Source organism: Stegodyphus dumicola, chromosome 3 (genome assembly GCF_044657685.1).
Source record: "Stegodyphus dumicola isolate Sdum_Otavi_A_Nest chromosome 3, ASM4465768v1".
Taxonomy (NCBI): Eukaryota; Metazoa; Arthropoda; class Arachnida; order Araneae; family Eresidae; genus Stegodyphus; species Stegodyphus dumicola.
Window position 1 is genome coordinate 191,913,127 of NC_140770.1, and position 16,859 is coordinate 191,929,985.

A 16,859-nucleotide genomic window follows, 5' to 3' on the forward strand; every position below is an offset into this window, starting at 1 on the left:
TCTTACTGATGTTATGTTAGTAGCGTAGCAACGCAAAGACGTTACAATGTCTAACTGTATTTTGCGTCGAATGACTTTGAATGTCTGTATTACTTTTCAAATCTCGTTTTGAATCTCCGTAACAAAAACAAAACAAAACGCCTTTTTGGGCGTAATGTTTTTATTAATTTTTAATAGTATAAATGTATGTAATTTATGACATCAAATAACTAAAATCTTAAAATTTTGCAAAAAATACGTGACTAATATGTACTCGAGGGCAGCATAAAATACAGGGCTACTCGTTTGAGACCACTGGATTATGGCATACGTCCTTCAAATGAGCATCGTAAAAAAGGTTATGTATCATTATAATTATACCCTTAATCATTCTTCATAATTTATCTTAATACACTAATGGTCAAGTGTATGAAAAAACTTATAAGTTAAAATTGAGTCACTCTGAAATTTCACTATGCTTTATTTTCCTGCTTTTATCATCTTCGCACTTTAATTTCAGTTCCAACACTCGAAGAAATGAAGGTAAAAACTAAAAATTTGTTTGCTCTGTGATTCGTAGATGACGCCACAATTTAATAAAGTTTATCCGTCGTTCCTTGCAAAATCATGAGAACACAAGTTTTCAAATATCTGCTGCACAATATATAGATTTCATATTTACCAAACCCGGAGGCAAATTATTCACCACATCTAAGCCTGACAAATAATCGAAATAAGTGTGAACAACAGGTGAACTGTTTAAGAGGAAAACAGCTTTTCTAACGCATTACCACAGATTCCATTTAAATTCTCCATAATTTATATTCTAGTGAAAATTGAGTCACCTTTGCACTAAAATTCAGAAAAGAAGTAAATGAAGAAATAGGAATTGCAGGTAAGAATTAAGATAAAAATAACGTGTTAATAAAAGTTAAATATTCAAGTTGAACACTAGCATATAGAATCCTGCTCGAATCCCGTTCAATAGGCTGTCTCTTTGGGCATTTTCAGATGAATGTATTCTTTCTGCTTACGCATATGTGACGTAAATATGAGGCAATATGAGGCAGAAGTTCTCCACGAAGGCTACTTTTGTAAGCATATAGGCCTAAGGCTGATATTAGCTTACAGGAAGATAGCTCCAATCATCTTTCTCTTAGGCGGATAGTCCTAATGCACTCAAATTATAATCAAAACAGTGAAATCCTAATCCTAATTTGTCCTCATGATCAAAACAGTGTAGTCCTAATCCTAATCCTTTTGTTCTCATATTATTGCGATTTCATTGTCAAAACATATTCGATTCAGTTTATCGAATAGAATATCGAGTCGCAGCTTATGTATATTGAATAAATGTTTCGTTAAATGTAATGCAAAATCAAAGTCATTATTATAAGAAATTTAAGTTAAAATATTTAAACGAGCTTACTAATTAAACTGCGTAATATGCTTACCAATCAGCCTTCTTTCTAAATATATTTGGAAACGTGGCCAACTTCCTTTTAATCTTGTGTGTGATTTAACACTACTGAAACAGTTTAAAATTATTATTGGTTTAAGTTTTAATCACAGCAGATTAACTATATGGGCCCCACAAGTAAATACAGGTTCTATTTTCGATCCTAGAATGGAGTTCTTGTTAAGCTTTCAACTCAAACAACTTTTACATTACCGAAAATTACCATCGCCTGCAATGGTTTATCTTTGAATACGTGTGCCCTTATTCTTGGCGAACTGGATAAATATTTGTCATTTACTGTGCCATAGAAAAGATATATCTGTGCAAATATTGAACTTCTTGTCTCTTCGCCTCTCTGATTGTAGATAAATATGAAGCAAGTCAAAAGGATTTAGTACCAAAGAATGCTTTTGATAAACTAAGGTTAAAGTTCTAGGAATTCTTTCATATAAAGTAATATCTAAACACATGGCCATAACAAAAACAGAGCAAATATTGATATTACATGCTGTATTACAAATGAATGACTTATTCATTTTATATTTTAAGCAGTTACTGAAACTGTGAAAAAAATTTTGCATTTTAGACTGGAAGCACAAGAAACTCAAATAACAAAATATTGAGATTCATGTTTGAAGTGAAAAAATAACAAGCAATATTTTGTAACATTTCTGAAAACTGTACATTTTTCTTTGTAATTTGTTTGATTTTTCTTTGTAATTTCAAATATACCTTTTGGAAATTTCTAATCAAAGACTTAGCAAACTAACGTTACCTGAGTTTAATAAAACTGATTTTAAATGAGCTGAACGAAGGCTGTCGACAGGAATTGAGAGGTCAGGTAGTAATAGATTTTATAGCTTATATCTCCAAGAAAATGATTTTTAAAGAAGGGTTAAAAAAAGAAAAACCTTTGAAATTTTAAAAACGACAGAAAGAGCAACATTTACTTTTTTGCCCAGTTTGAAATTTTACATTATTTCTTTTACAATTATGTTAAAAATTAACTCCTTGCGTTAAAGGTTCCCAGGCATTCTTACTAAGATAGCTAATTGCATGAGTTTGATTAAAATAAAGTAGTTCTCGAGCTGACAGAGCTTAGCTTTTCAAAGTATTCTCAGAAATGACACAAGTGTGATATAGATGTGGTTTGCACACAGGTAAGTTTTCACACAAATATGGCTTTTTTGTTTTAGATACTGATGATGTTTCTGATACAAAAGCATCTTTTAACATAGATATTCAAGTTGTAGAGACATTAGGTATTTATTGGAAGCAGGAGTCAGGAAAACTGAGCAATACCTTCGCCGGGAATCGAACCACGAAACTCTAGAGTACGCGCCCAGCCTACAGACCACTACACGACGAAGGCATGCTAAGAAGGCGGGACCTTATATATTCCCCCTTTTAAAGGGCGACTGGGGTTTACGGGACCCAGTCGCCAAATCCTGGGTGTGGAGAATGATCATCCACCACCCTTTTAGTTCGGGCACCACTGTAGAGACATTAGGTCTTCAAAAGCAGGATAGATATAGTCACTTTACTTAACCTGTTTCGCCAAACTAAATTAATGGCACTACAGAGTTAGGAAGTCATCCTAGTCATTGCTAGCAATCTGACGGTTAGGCCGCCTTTCTACATTTTACATTAATCTGTAGTTTCTTGGATATAATTATTTTCATTCATTTGCTTCATTATCTCTAAGATGCCCTTATTGAAGTAATAGTCCGTGAACAGTCTATTCACAGGATATGTGATGTAGTCGGAAAGAAAGAACTGCTGTCGAAGGTGTTCTGTCAGAGGGCAGGAGAGCAGGTAATGAAATGCGTCCGCGTCTTCCCCGCGAAAACCGCAAGAAGAGTGTACGTCCCGTCTGAGGAATCGTCTGTAATACGCTGGGAATTTCCAGTGGTTGGTACAGGCTTGGAGGAAGAGTCGGTTGCATTTGAGCCTCTTGAGAGAAGGTATTGGGAAGATGTTATAATTAAATTTTCCTGTCTCTTCTTCCTGCCATCGTGACGACCATGTTTCTTGCAATGTTGTCTTGAGGAGCCTTTTTGCAACTTCTGCGGAAAGCGGAACTTCCTTGTCAATTTATGGTTTGAAAGCTGCAATCTTAGCTAGTTCATCCGCTCGTTCGTTGCCTTTCTGCCCGGTATGTCCTTTCATCCAGTTGATCTTTAAAGGTATGGAAGAGCCTAACATCAAGAGGATCTCTCTAAGTGCTGCCGTGTGCAGATGTTTTGGAGGAAAGGAATTCAGCGCATTCAGAACGCTCATGCTATCTGTGAAGAATGAAGTGTGAGCTGCTGGTTGCGTACCTAATCATAGTGCTGCTTATTTGAGTGCTAAGGACTCGGCTTGGAAGACTGAAGCATGGTTGCTTAGACGGAATTGTGCTTGATAAATTTCTTCATTGTTCGAAAAGACCGTGAACGTTGCCCCTACTCGTCCTGAAATTTTTGAACCGTCAGAGAAAATCTCTCTTTGTTGTCCTGAGGGTGGCGATTTGCACCAGGGAAGGATGGGTAGATCTCCTGGGTGTAAGTCAGGGGGGATCTTGGAAGCTTTCTATGCTGGACATAGGATAGATGTAAATCTTCTTTAATTTGAAGGTCCTCTTTGTAGTCGATAGATTGATCTTTCTAATTCTGCTTTTAGGTCGAGTGGGAGCGTGCCAGCTAAAACCTGAAGTGCTGCGGTTGAGGTGGTGCTATACGCACTGGTGATTTTTAACAGGATTACTCGCTGTATTTGATGTAGTTTTTGACATATTCTTGCTGTGCCATTCATCCAAACTGGGCAGCCGTAGAGGATCATGCGTTAGTACAGATGTTTTAACAGGCGCCCCTTTTGGCTCCACTTGTCTATGATTATCCTGTTTAGTTTATTGATGATTCGATGCATCTTATCTCGGACTTCCGTAAGATGTGATATCCACGTAAGCTTCTCATCAAGCGTGAATCCGAGGTATTTAATGGTATCCTGGCGTCGCAGTGGATGCCCTTCCCACTTTATGCGTGGTGGATTCGCGTCTATTTTTGAACCTTTTGAAAAGACTATCATCTGTGTCTTTTCAATACTGAAACACAGTTTGTTGTCTTGACTCCATTTTGCAAGCAATTTGAGTGCTGCGTCTGCTTTACGCTCTATTGTTGTCCTATTGCTTCCGTCTATTATGAGTATAATATCGTCGGCGTAAGCTTGTATCTTGGCATTGTCTCCAAAGTTGATGTTCAGCGCTGAGTCTGCAATTATGTTACACAAGATGGGTCCGATATTAGACCCCTGTGGGGCTCCTTTGTGGTAATTCATCGTGATATTTAAGCCGTCTCTTTTGTAGGTCACTTGACGTTCTGTGAGGTAGCTTGTGATCAGTTGGTAAAGATCCTTTGGACATCGCAGGTCTTTTAGTTTTGTTTTGAGTGCTGGCCACCATAGTTTATTGAGTGAGGAAACTACGTCAAGCGATATTATACACGTATGGAGGTTATTTTGTCTTATTTAAGATGATGTCTTGAACACGGTTGAGGGCATCGGTGGTGCTCCGTCCTTTAGTAAACCCGAATTGGGCAGGGTTTGGTAGTTTGTTTTTGACCAGGTAATACGTTACTCTCTGCGTAAGCATCTTGTCAAGGACCTTGCCCCACGCTGAGAGCAGATAGGTCTGTAAGAACTGGGCATGGACTTTCGTTTTTCCTCTTTCTGGAACAATACTAGCTCTGCGTTTTCTATTCCTTTGGAAAATAACCTAATTCAAGGCACTTGTTAAAGAGTGCTAGAATTTGTTTGTCGTCCGCGAGCCTAAACTCTTCAATGGTTTCAATCGTGAGGCCATCCAGCCCAGGAGCTTTACTTCGGGGTGTTCAGTTTATCGTACGTTGCATTTCTTCGAGTAAGAATGGCTGATCGTCTTCCGAGTTTGGAATCTCGGTTGATTGGGCACGGATATCTGCGTGATATGTAGAATTTTCGTTGGGATCGTTTTCTGGAAAATGGAACCTCATAATTTCTTTAATTGTGTACTCAATTGTGCTCGTCATTGTGACATCTTCTTTTTGAACTGAACCTATCTGTAATGGATCCATGCTTTTCCCTTTAGCTAGATCGAAGTATGTTCGAACGGAGAGCTGACAGTGATTTTGTTCCATGTCATGTCCCATGCTTTTTTCTTTTCTTTATACATCTTTTGCCGGTACAATGCACGTACCCTTTGGTAAAGCAGCCTGTTATGGGTCCTTTCCTCTCCAGTTGTTTTTTGGAATCTTTTCCTTGTTGCTCTAACCTTTTTCCTGAGAATAGTGAGATCTTTTGTCCACCATGGACAGGTGCGCGATCTTGGTTTCGAGTTATGTGAGAGAACTGTTCTTTGATAGATTTCGTGAAGACTAGTGATAACTTCTCTTACGTATTTATCGATTTCTTCGATAGTTGTCAGTTCTAGGGTCAGCTAGAGATTTTGAGACATACCTTTTGAAACTTAGCCAGTCGGTATGTCGTACATTGATTTTCGATCTTCTCCATGTTCGGTAATGAATGCTGGAGACGTCAAAATAGATATTATTATGATCGCTATTGTTTGCTTCGACCGTTACCTTCCAATTATCGATCCGGATTCTGTCTCTACTTATGATAAGTGTGAGGTCAATCCAGCTGTTGCCACTTACTCCTGCGAAGGTTGGCGTATCCCCTATCTTGTTGACAATCGATTGTCCAATGCTGGCAATCTTGAGTCACTGCCTATTGCAAGCGCTTTAATCTCCGTTCTCTTACTTACTATACCTTCGGATACTCCCTCATCACCAGCCGGCACGGAGCATAATATTCAACGTTCTCCTCCTTCTGTTAAAGGTGCTGCTAGCACATCGACACCTAACTCCAGGTTGGAAGCAATTAACCACATCTGTAACCAACTCCAGTTATTCATCTTACAATCAAAGGAATCTCGCAGACTAAACGCTTCTGAAAGAAAGCAATTTACATCTTTTGTGAACACCGTTCGTATAATGTTAACGGAACAAGAGGTTTATCTCGCCTAGCTAGAGGGACAAGTCTTGGCTCTGCAACAACAGCAACTCGCACACAGTTTACAGCCATCTCACGAGAATCCTCAACATTCCGAGTCTTATCAAGCAGTGGAATCCTCAGCCCCAGAAAAACAGTCCACAAAAGAATATTCATTCACTGAGGTGACACGAAAGAAGCGGAAAACTTCTCCACCTTCAAGATCTTCTCCAGTTCTATCGGAGCACGTTCTATTATTAAGGTCAAAGAACTCCACACGGACACCCGAAGGGATTAAAGCTCAACTTTCGGCAGATTTGAAACCCTCCCAGCTAGGGATCACTTTAGTGCAGATTCGGCCGACAAGGTCCAGAGAGCTTCTCATCCGGTGTCGAGAAAAAGCTCACCTGCTACGCCTGAAACAGGCAATCGAGGACAGGCCAGCACTACTAGAGACACTTGAATTTCGGGAGCCCAAGCCAAGAAGGGAAAGTGTAATTATTTTTGGAGTACCTGAGAATCTAGGAAAAGAAGATCTAACAGCAGCACTTGTAGACCAACTGCCCAATTTCAATCCCAATGTTTTTCAAATACGAGCAAGCCGTTCCGGGCAAAGCGGAAGGAAAAACTGGGTGATAGACATAGACCCTAAGTCAGCAGAACACCTAGTTAAGCTAGGCCGTCTTTTAGTGGGTTTTGAGTCTTGTCCTCTCCGTCCTTACATTAGGATCATACGCTGTTACAACTGCCAGGAGTTCGGTCACTATAGCAGGAACTGTAAAAACGCTTCAGTTTGCGCGAAGTGTGGTAACAGCCACCCGACGCAGGAGTGTAGCTCGGAAAAAGTGAGTTGCACTAATTGCTGCAGTAGTAATTCTGAAAAAAGGACCTCTTTCAGCACAGATCACCCAGCTACTTCAAGTTCCTGCCCAGTGTATGGAGCCCATTTCGAGAGTCTGAGAAGGACCACTTCAAAGAACTAAACCAAGATGACACTAAACAAACATATAGCAGGTCTTCGATTTTTACAGTGTAACTTGCAGAAGTGCTATGCAGCAACCAAAAATACTCTGCAAGTAATGACACATACTGCTGCCAATGTCGGAATCTTCCAAGAGCCATACGTTTACAACGGAGTGATTCCTAGTGTTCCAACACACAGCAAAACGTTTCTCTCAAAGAATCAGCTAGCTGCGATTATTTACAGTGGCCCTCTCTCCCCTCTCCTAATGAAAATCACAGAGCATACAGTCTCCATCAGACTAGACACTAGTAATTGCAGCATTGATATTATTGCTGTGTATCTACCCCCGAGCGAAGATATTACCTCTGTATTAGAGGAACTTAATTCTAACCTTCTAACTGGGGCATCACACTGTATCATAGCAGGAGACTTTAACGCCACCAGTCAACTATGGGGTGCTGACTCGGAGAACGGAAGGAGAATTGCGGTACTCGAATTCTTAGACAGTAAGCATTTCATTGTCATCAACACTCAGGACTCATCGCCTACCTTTGAAACATCTAGAGCTCGAGGGTGGCCAGATCTAACAATATCAACTCCCAATACAACTCCGTACATACAAGATTGGACAGTGAGTGACCTGCCGTCACTCAGTGATTACAAAACTATTACTTACCGGCTGGATACTCCTATAGACTACATAATAAAGAAAAGATTCAAAACGGCATTTGGAGGACATTCCGTTTTACGGGAACACATTCAAGCGCATGTAGAGAAATTTATCAAAGATTTCAACAACTGCCAGGACAGAAACTCCTTAGATAATCTCTACGACTTACTAGTTACAAAAATAGTGCAAGCCGCCCACAAAGCATATCGTTTGAAATCTGTAAAGGCAAAACACTCGATATCCTGGTGGTCACCAGAGCTTAACACAGAGAGGAGCAGAGTTCGAGCACTTCGCAGAAAAGAACAATCCACGGTAGATCCATATCTACGGCAACTCAAAATGATAACATACAATAAAGCCAGAGCTTTATATAAAAGAAAAATTAAAGAGGCCAAGTTAATCTCATGGAGAACTTACTGTAGTAATGTCACTAAAGCCTTTGGACCTACTCAAAAGATAACATGTAACAAGGTGTTTCGTCCTACGACACTTTCGCTTATGGTGAATAGCACTGCCTCATCCAACATCGAAGTAATCAGTGAGATCATAAATGCAGTTTTTCCTGATGATGATGAAGAGGATTTCTTAGAGGAGCAAGAGGAAGCGAGAAAAACCTACAGTATGAAATTTCGCCAAGTTACCAGAAGAGACGAACTCCCTCCTACGCAAATGGAAGTGGATAACATCATACGTACTCTGGCACCCAAAAAAGCTCCAGGTCCTGATGGAATTGATAATATCATCATTAGAGAGATACACCGGGAATTCCCAAAACTATTCCTTGCGGTCATTTCAGCTTGCTGGAAACATCAGTACTTTCCTAAAAATATGAAGTTGGCAGAAGTGGCGTTATTCCTAAAATCAGGCAAAACTCCGGCAGAACCTACATCTTACAGGCCAGTCTGTCTACTGCCAGCGCTCGGTAAGGTATTGGAAAGAGTAATTCTTTACAGATTGGACTTCTTCCTGCAAAGGAACAACGCCATGCATCCCAACCAATATGGATTCCGAATGGGCAACTCAACTGAACATGCCATTAAAAGACTTAATGGCCACTATCAAACAGAACAAGGAAAACAATTTGCACTCACTGGCAATAGCCATTGACATCAAGGGAGCCTTTGACTCCCTTTGGTGGCCAGACGTAATAAATTTGCTGCACAACATGGCGTGCCCAACAGCCATTATTACCATCCTTCGCTCGTACCTTCAAGATCGAAGTGTACAAGTAACATCAGACAGCGGCATTTATGTCAAAAATGTCTTTAGAGGATGCCCACAGGGATCATGCCTTGGACCAACACTGTGGAATATAGTGGCAAACTCGGCATTTCGTCAGTTTGAGAGCGTAGAATACGCTCGAATCATAGCCTATGCGGACGATTTTATGCTAGTTGTGGCAGGAAGGAGTAACCTCGAAATGAGATCTCAATACTGTCTTGATCTGTTCTCCCAATGGGCCAGAGCACATAAGCTTCAGATTTCGGCAGAGAAAACTAAAGCTTTGTTCATAGGACGCAGCAGGCAGCTAAGACGCAACCCAAGCATTAAACTCCATGGGATACCTGTAAAATGTTTCCCCCAATTGAAATATCTTGGGCTATTACTCAACAACAGACTTTCTTGGATGCCACATGTCAGGAATCTTAAGACTCGAATTAGCATCCTAAGCAACAACATGAGACGCATGACTTCACATAAATGGGGTATCTCATCTAAGCTACTAAAAATTTGGCATAGAACCATTACAGAAAGAGTAATAACTTATGGAGCAGCAATCCGGGGTGGCGAACTTACCTCTCATATGAAAAGATCTCTGCTCTCTATTCAGAGACAGCAGCAGCTTCAAGTATGCAGTGCCTACCGTACCACGTCAACACTAGCCCTACAACAACTAGCAGGAATTCCTCCCCTAGATTTGATAGTAGAAAGGGAGGCAGCTATCGTAAGGGTTACCAGGCTGGGTCAAACTTCAACACTCTGGGGTCATAGTTATCACCACTCGGACTACAAGGAGCAAAACAACTGCAATAACTTTCATCCAGCAGCTTTTAATCTCTCTGACGGTATCAGTATAAACGACCAACTAATTCAGAGGTACAGTAATAACCTTTTCACAGATGGCTCCAAAACTGAGAACGGCACGGGCAGCGCCTTCTGTAGACTAGAAAATGGAGTTGTAACATTCGAGTGGAAAAGGAAATTAGTCTCAAACAACTCGGTATACCAAGCAGAGCTTCTAGCTATCAGTGCTGCAATTAGATATGCGAAGACATGTCAACAGGAGAAATTCTCCATACTCAGTGATTCGGCATCAAGTCTGGCGGCTATCGCAAGTCAAAACAGCCGGAGTCCATTGGTATACAGAATTCAGACACAGCTTCTGACAATGCCTATTTCGCAAAGACCCACTTTAAAATGGGTTCCCGCTCACACAGGGATTCAAGGCAATGAAGCCGCTGACCTACTGGCCAAGCAGGCAGCCAACTGCACGGATATATTAGAAAGACCAACTAAACTTCCTTGGTCTCATATTAAGCGAACAACTTTGACAAGTCTGCTACAAAATTGGCAAAGTAGATGGACAGAGGCAGAGGTAGGACGAAGGACATTTCGCTTACTGCCAAAAGTTAACATGGAAATAAAGACCCACTGTGCTAGCCTAACACAGTTCTTGACAGGTCATGGACCATTCCCAGTATACCTGAACAGATTCAGACTTAGGGATACTCCCTTCTGCGAATGCGGAGAGGAAGGCGACACGGACCATTATTACTTCCATTGTGTACATACAAGAACCTGGCACTTGAAGAAACCAGCGGACTGTGCCTGGGCAATGTGGACGACTAACACACTCAAAAACAGAATAGTCCTTGATAAAACAGAGAAAATCTCAGGACACTGCCTAAGCAGAAACAACCGTGGATAATATTATAATGTTTCAAAAGTTCAGAACTTAAAGCAGATAACCAGAATAACGCTTAGTGCCTTGCAGTTAACAATATGTAAAAACTGTTATTAGTTTATAATATTCAACCTTGTTACTCTGGAGTCTTCCCTGCCGTGATGGTATATAATTTCGTTTGGTTCATGTCCGTGGTCGGAAGCCATCATAGCGGTGCACACACTCACTCACTCACTCTCCGGAGAGCTGAAAAGTTCCAGAATTGGAGATTTGAGTCCGCTATAATCACTGCAGTTTTTGCGTCTGTTCGAGAGTAGAACTTCCTATATTTTGTCGGGAATCCGTACAGTTTGTTCTTTACTGTGTACGGTTCCTGGATACACGCTACTTTGAGTTTGTCGTTCTGTTCAAAATTTATCTTTAAGTTGTCTGTTGCACTCCTGGAGTGCTTAAGATTAATCTAGATTATTTGGATACTATCCATAATATGTTCGTTGTTTTAGTCGTTCGAGCTCTTTTAGGTAGCATGGGCATTTCTTATCTCGGCTATCATGTTGGGCATCGAAGCCTGTATTATATCGTTTATTCATCTTTGTGCAGTTGACACAGCTGACTGTTTTTTGGTCACAATTGGTCTTCTCGTGGTCTGTGGAGCCGTAACCGGCACAGACTTTATCTTCCTTGCAATATTTCGCTGGGTGATTATACCCAAGGCATTTGACACATTGTGAAACCTTTATAAACTCCCTTACGTTGTTTCTTGAGGATTGTATGTTCAACTACCTCGTTTTCATAAGGATCTTGAAAGCTACTGGGTCTATAGATAGAACCCAGCGCTGTCCAAAGCGGGCCTTCATGGCGAACAGAACCTCTAATTCACTTTCTGCTAGGTCGGTGTTCTGTGTTTTAATGAAGTTTACTATCTCGTCTTTATTGATGTTCTCGTTGATATTGTAGACTATTATTCTGGGGTTTCTTTTTTGTGGATGTTTCGTCTCCACTACGTCCTTCAGCTTCCGATTTTCATTTATGGCCTCCTCAAGTATTGCCAGTTCTTCCTTTTTCGCAACTTCTACTAGGAGCCCTCCTTTGTTGACTCTCTTTATATGACTCGCTTACTGAGAATTACAAATGCATATAAAATTTTTTATACATGTACCAAAGTCATGATTTTCAAAAAATAGGTAGAGAAACACATATAAAATTCTATTTTATACTCAAAAGTTATTAGCACAGTATATAAAAAACTTGAGAGACAATGCTTACTCAGAATATGCAAATGAAGGCGGCGGACAGCAACAATTTTAAAAGTCTTCCTATCCTCGGAGATTTGTCCTTCCAAATTGACAATTTTGTAACTCTGCCTTGAGACTATTCTTAACATATCGCCAAAGAAACCTCGTATCTTTTTGTTTGCCTTTGTGGAAATGTCGTCTCTATTTAAATATCCAATTAGATCAGTATAGCACTCTGAAACCTCCTGACACTCTGTACTGTCATCTACCAAAGTTATATCAACGTCTAGATGTCGTGTACTGCTCTGTTTCTGTGTCTTATCTAGTGTTGGAGCACTGGCCGACTGCGTCTCATTGTCGGGGCATTGCCCCTTAGGCTCTTTATTTTTTGGACGAAGCATCTCACTTTGTGATTTAAATAGTTCCAAAATAATTTGTGAAGCAAAAATTACAATTTTCTGACGGGAATTAAACAAATCGACCAACGGGCATAAAGACTTCAATTTTGGCGCACCAAAACGCCAGGCCTCACCTATTCAGCGGACAGAAAGACTTGAGCGGTTGGTGCACCAAATTCCTGGTGTCAGCAGATATCCGCCACAGTAAGCCTAACGCTTACTGAGAATTACAAATGCATATAAAATTTTTTATACATGTACCAAAGTCATGATTTTCAAAAAATAGGTAGAGAAACACATATAAAATTCTATTTTATACTCAAAAGTTATTAGCACAGTATATAAAAAACTTGAGAGACAATGCTTACTCAGAATATGCAAATGAAGGCGGCGGACAGCAACAATTTTAAAAGTCTTCCTATCCTCGGAGATTTCCCTTCTTTGCAGAGAAACACCACAAATATCGCAACCGGAACTAGTAATCCATGGAAGAATCACATTTTCATAAACACAAGTGGTATAATTACTAAGATTTTAGCACTTTTAACGGGGCACACAAAAATCACAACCAATATGGCCGCTGACATGCGCAAAATTCCCAAGCAGGAGAGATGAAAAATGAGCAGCGCCTTCGCCAGGAATCGAACCACAGACCTCTGGAATACGTGCCCAGCATGCAGGCCACTGCACCATGAAGGCACTCTAAGAAGGCGGGAGAAATACCTCATAAAGTTAGTACTTTAAATCAGGGATTACCAGTCATTTTCTGCATCGACCCCTTTTAAAAAAAGGAATTTCTTTACGACTTTGTTACAATTTTCCTTATAATAACCAGCATGCAGCATAATCAGGATGCAAATAGTAATTACTCATAAATAGCTTAGAGATAACAAGTAGATTAAAAATAGGAAGAAAAATTAAAAAAATCTGATATGCATACCATATCACTTCCTTGTATGGCATATTAAATTACACACATTTTTTGGTGAGTTTCATTTAAACTTATTTCCTCGAATTTCATTAGAGATATATTTCTCATTCAATTAATTCAGTTCTTACTTCGTGGCACATTAAAACTGAAAATATCTTCATTAAACCTTCTAAAACACAACATAGGAAAACATAAAACGGCAAATACTGTTAAAAGCATTAAAAAATTTACAATTAAAATTATAGTTCCTACGCAAAAACAAGCAATATGGGCAAGAAGGCAGATCTTTCGGTGCACAAAATTGAAAGTTTACGTTTGGTTCCAATGATCAAAAAGACACTGAAGATGCAGAAACTGACTTAATTTCACTATTCAACCGAGTTTCAAATGCCAACTAGTGGCGGTTCATTAGGCTTAACTCGCCACTTTAACTTTTAAACTGTTGATAATTCAACAACTATTATATGCACATTAACTAAAGACATAAACACTTTAACCTGAACATTAGAATAACAAAGTTCAATCACTTTTAAAGCTAAAAAAGACTCAATTTACCTACATATAAGAACAAGAAAACTAAGCTCACTGAGCCAGGTAACATTTTGAGAATATATATATATATATATATATATATAGTAGTATTTACATATTATTGGTGTACAGATTGCAAAGAAAAGGAAGGTGCACAACTATACGTCATAGCAGTTCCATATACAAAATTTCAGCGTTCTACGGCTACTGGTTCCTGAGCTATGCGAGATACATAGATAAATACGTACGCACAGACATCAAGAAAAAATTCTCTTCTGAATTCAGTTTAAATCCATTTATTTATTTATTTACCATCAGATGAGCAGCTGCACCGCCTTTAAGACATTCAGCTTTTACGCTCAACTGATGGAATCATCTACCAACTGTGTTGTTATGTAAAATACAATAAAATTTTAGAATTTTGATAATTACATAATAAAAATTAAATATCAAAAAATAAATATATATCAAAAAATAAATTAAATATCAAGAATTAAATATCAAGAAATAAATATCAAGAAATAATATATAAATAAATACATACTGACCATGTTTCATTCATTTACAGCACAATACATAGTTTCCATTATTGACTTCATTATAGCTTTATCAGAAAGTTCACCATGTTTTTTAGCAGGGTAATATTCTTTTATTTCATCATGCATATCTAATTTAATAATTACAGAATCTTCATATTTTTTTTGAATGTTTTTCAATGAAACCAGATAAGACACAAGACTAAAAAAACAAAGCTTACAGAGCCGGGAAATAAGATAAGTTCATCTACCTATTTATATATCTGTCTATCTCTATATATAGATGCACATACACACACACACACATATATATATATATATACTCACCCTCTTATTCGAAAGATACATGCATTATATATATATATATATATATATGTTAAACGTTTAGTGCAGCCGATTGTAAGAAAAAAGAAATGTGCTCAACTAGATGTTATAACAGTCTCATATACAAAATTTCAACATTCTACGGCTAATCGTTTCTAAGTTATACGAGATAGATACATACGTACGTACCGATGGCAAGAAAATATCCTTTCTAAAATCCATTTTAAATTCATTTTACAATACGTTTTGAGAAAAATAGTCCGTTATTTTGTATGTATGCACAGATGTTAAGGAAAGAAATCACTCAAATGGATTTGAGAACGGTCAAAATGGATATTTTCTTTGAAACATGATACCAGACATTTTTCAAAAGGTAAGAACTGAGGTGCTAAAATTTCTATGCTTTGAAACATTTAAGACACCTCAAATTATTTCTAAGTTTTAGCTTCTGAAGAAATTGCCCCAGTACCAAGTTCCTTGAAATTCGTTTAATATGGGATGATTTTATCAAATTAAAAATGTCAAATGAAGACTGAATTTTGCAGAGAGTCTTTAGTAGTACCGAATTTATAAGTAAGAAATTTGGAAGAAGTAAAATATTACGCACTTATGTTAATCCAAAATATAGCATCTTGAACCCAGAGTATGCGATATCAGGAAAGTAAGGAGCAGAGGAAGACGCAGTACACAAAGGAGCAATAATGCAGTTTGGTTCTGTACTCATGTACACATATTACGTATATTTGATGAAAATTGCGGGATCTGAATAAAATAACATTCCTGCCTCACAATAGGTGGAGAATTTTCTAGTAAATTATTACCTGTTTTAGGGGCTAGATTTCGCTCTAAGTGACTAACTGATATCAGTTATATCCTGCTGCAGTACCTCAGGTGTTTTTTGTAGTATTTATCTATAAAGCTGTGGCTCACTTTTCTACTGTGTACGAGATTAAACGTTTTATTACAATACAGCACAGATATCCTAATAAAGACCACCCTTAGTTTTATGGAGAATAATCCTTTTGGTCTCTTCAAGTACAAGTATGATTTGAAATCTTAGTAAAACTTTTATTCGAGATTTAATATTTTATCACTTGAGTAGTGAATATTTTGTTGGCATATTTTTATCGTTGAAGTTTCATCGCCTACTATGCAAAACCGACTGTTTATCACCTAAAGATGGAACCAAATAAGACACTAGCGAAATGACTATTGAAGACTCGAATATATACTAGATACTAACGAAATGACTATCAAAGACTGGACTATAGTAGCAAATTAAATTTTTTCTTTCTGATTGCTATCATATAAGCAAGTTGTGATCTTGAATGATAGTTATTGAAAAAATGGTGAATACCCTTAATATCCGCAGGAATACAGTACCCGTATGTCAAAGGAGTATATTCTCGAAAAACATACAATAAGGAAAGATGAAAGAGAAAAAGCAATAAATCATTCAGAGTGAACTAGGGAATATTTTAGGCTGATCGGGTGACTAAATGTGTTGCAACTGGTGACTAATCAGGGAAATAAAATTGATAAAATACAAATTTTTAATTTTTCTTCCAAATGAATAACTTGAAGGTTAAATGCAGTTGCAAATTATTAACACAGGTTCGCTTTGATATAGAATTTAAAATTACTTAACTTCATTGTCGTGAGGAGATAATATATATCACAGCTACAAATATTTTATTTTATCAATTTAAGATGCACATTTTTATTAACCCTGAGTGGCACAGGATTTTAGATCTGTCATGAAAATCGGTATTTAAACAGCATTTATTAATCGAGTTTGTAAATTACTTACTTTATTCTGTATTTTCATAAATGTACATTCATGAAGATGATATTTACATTATTAAAGAAAGTAAAAAAGCAAAACTATCTTAAATTATAAGCTAATATATACCGAGTAGCAAA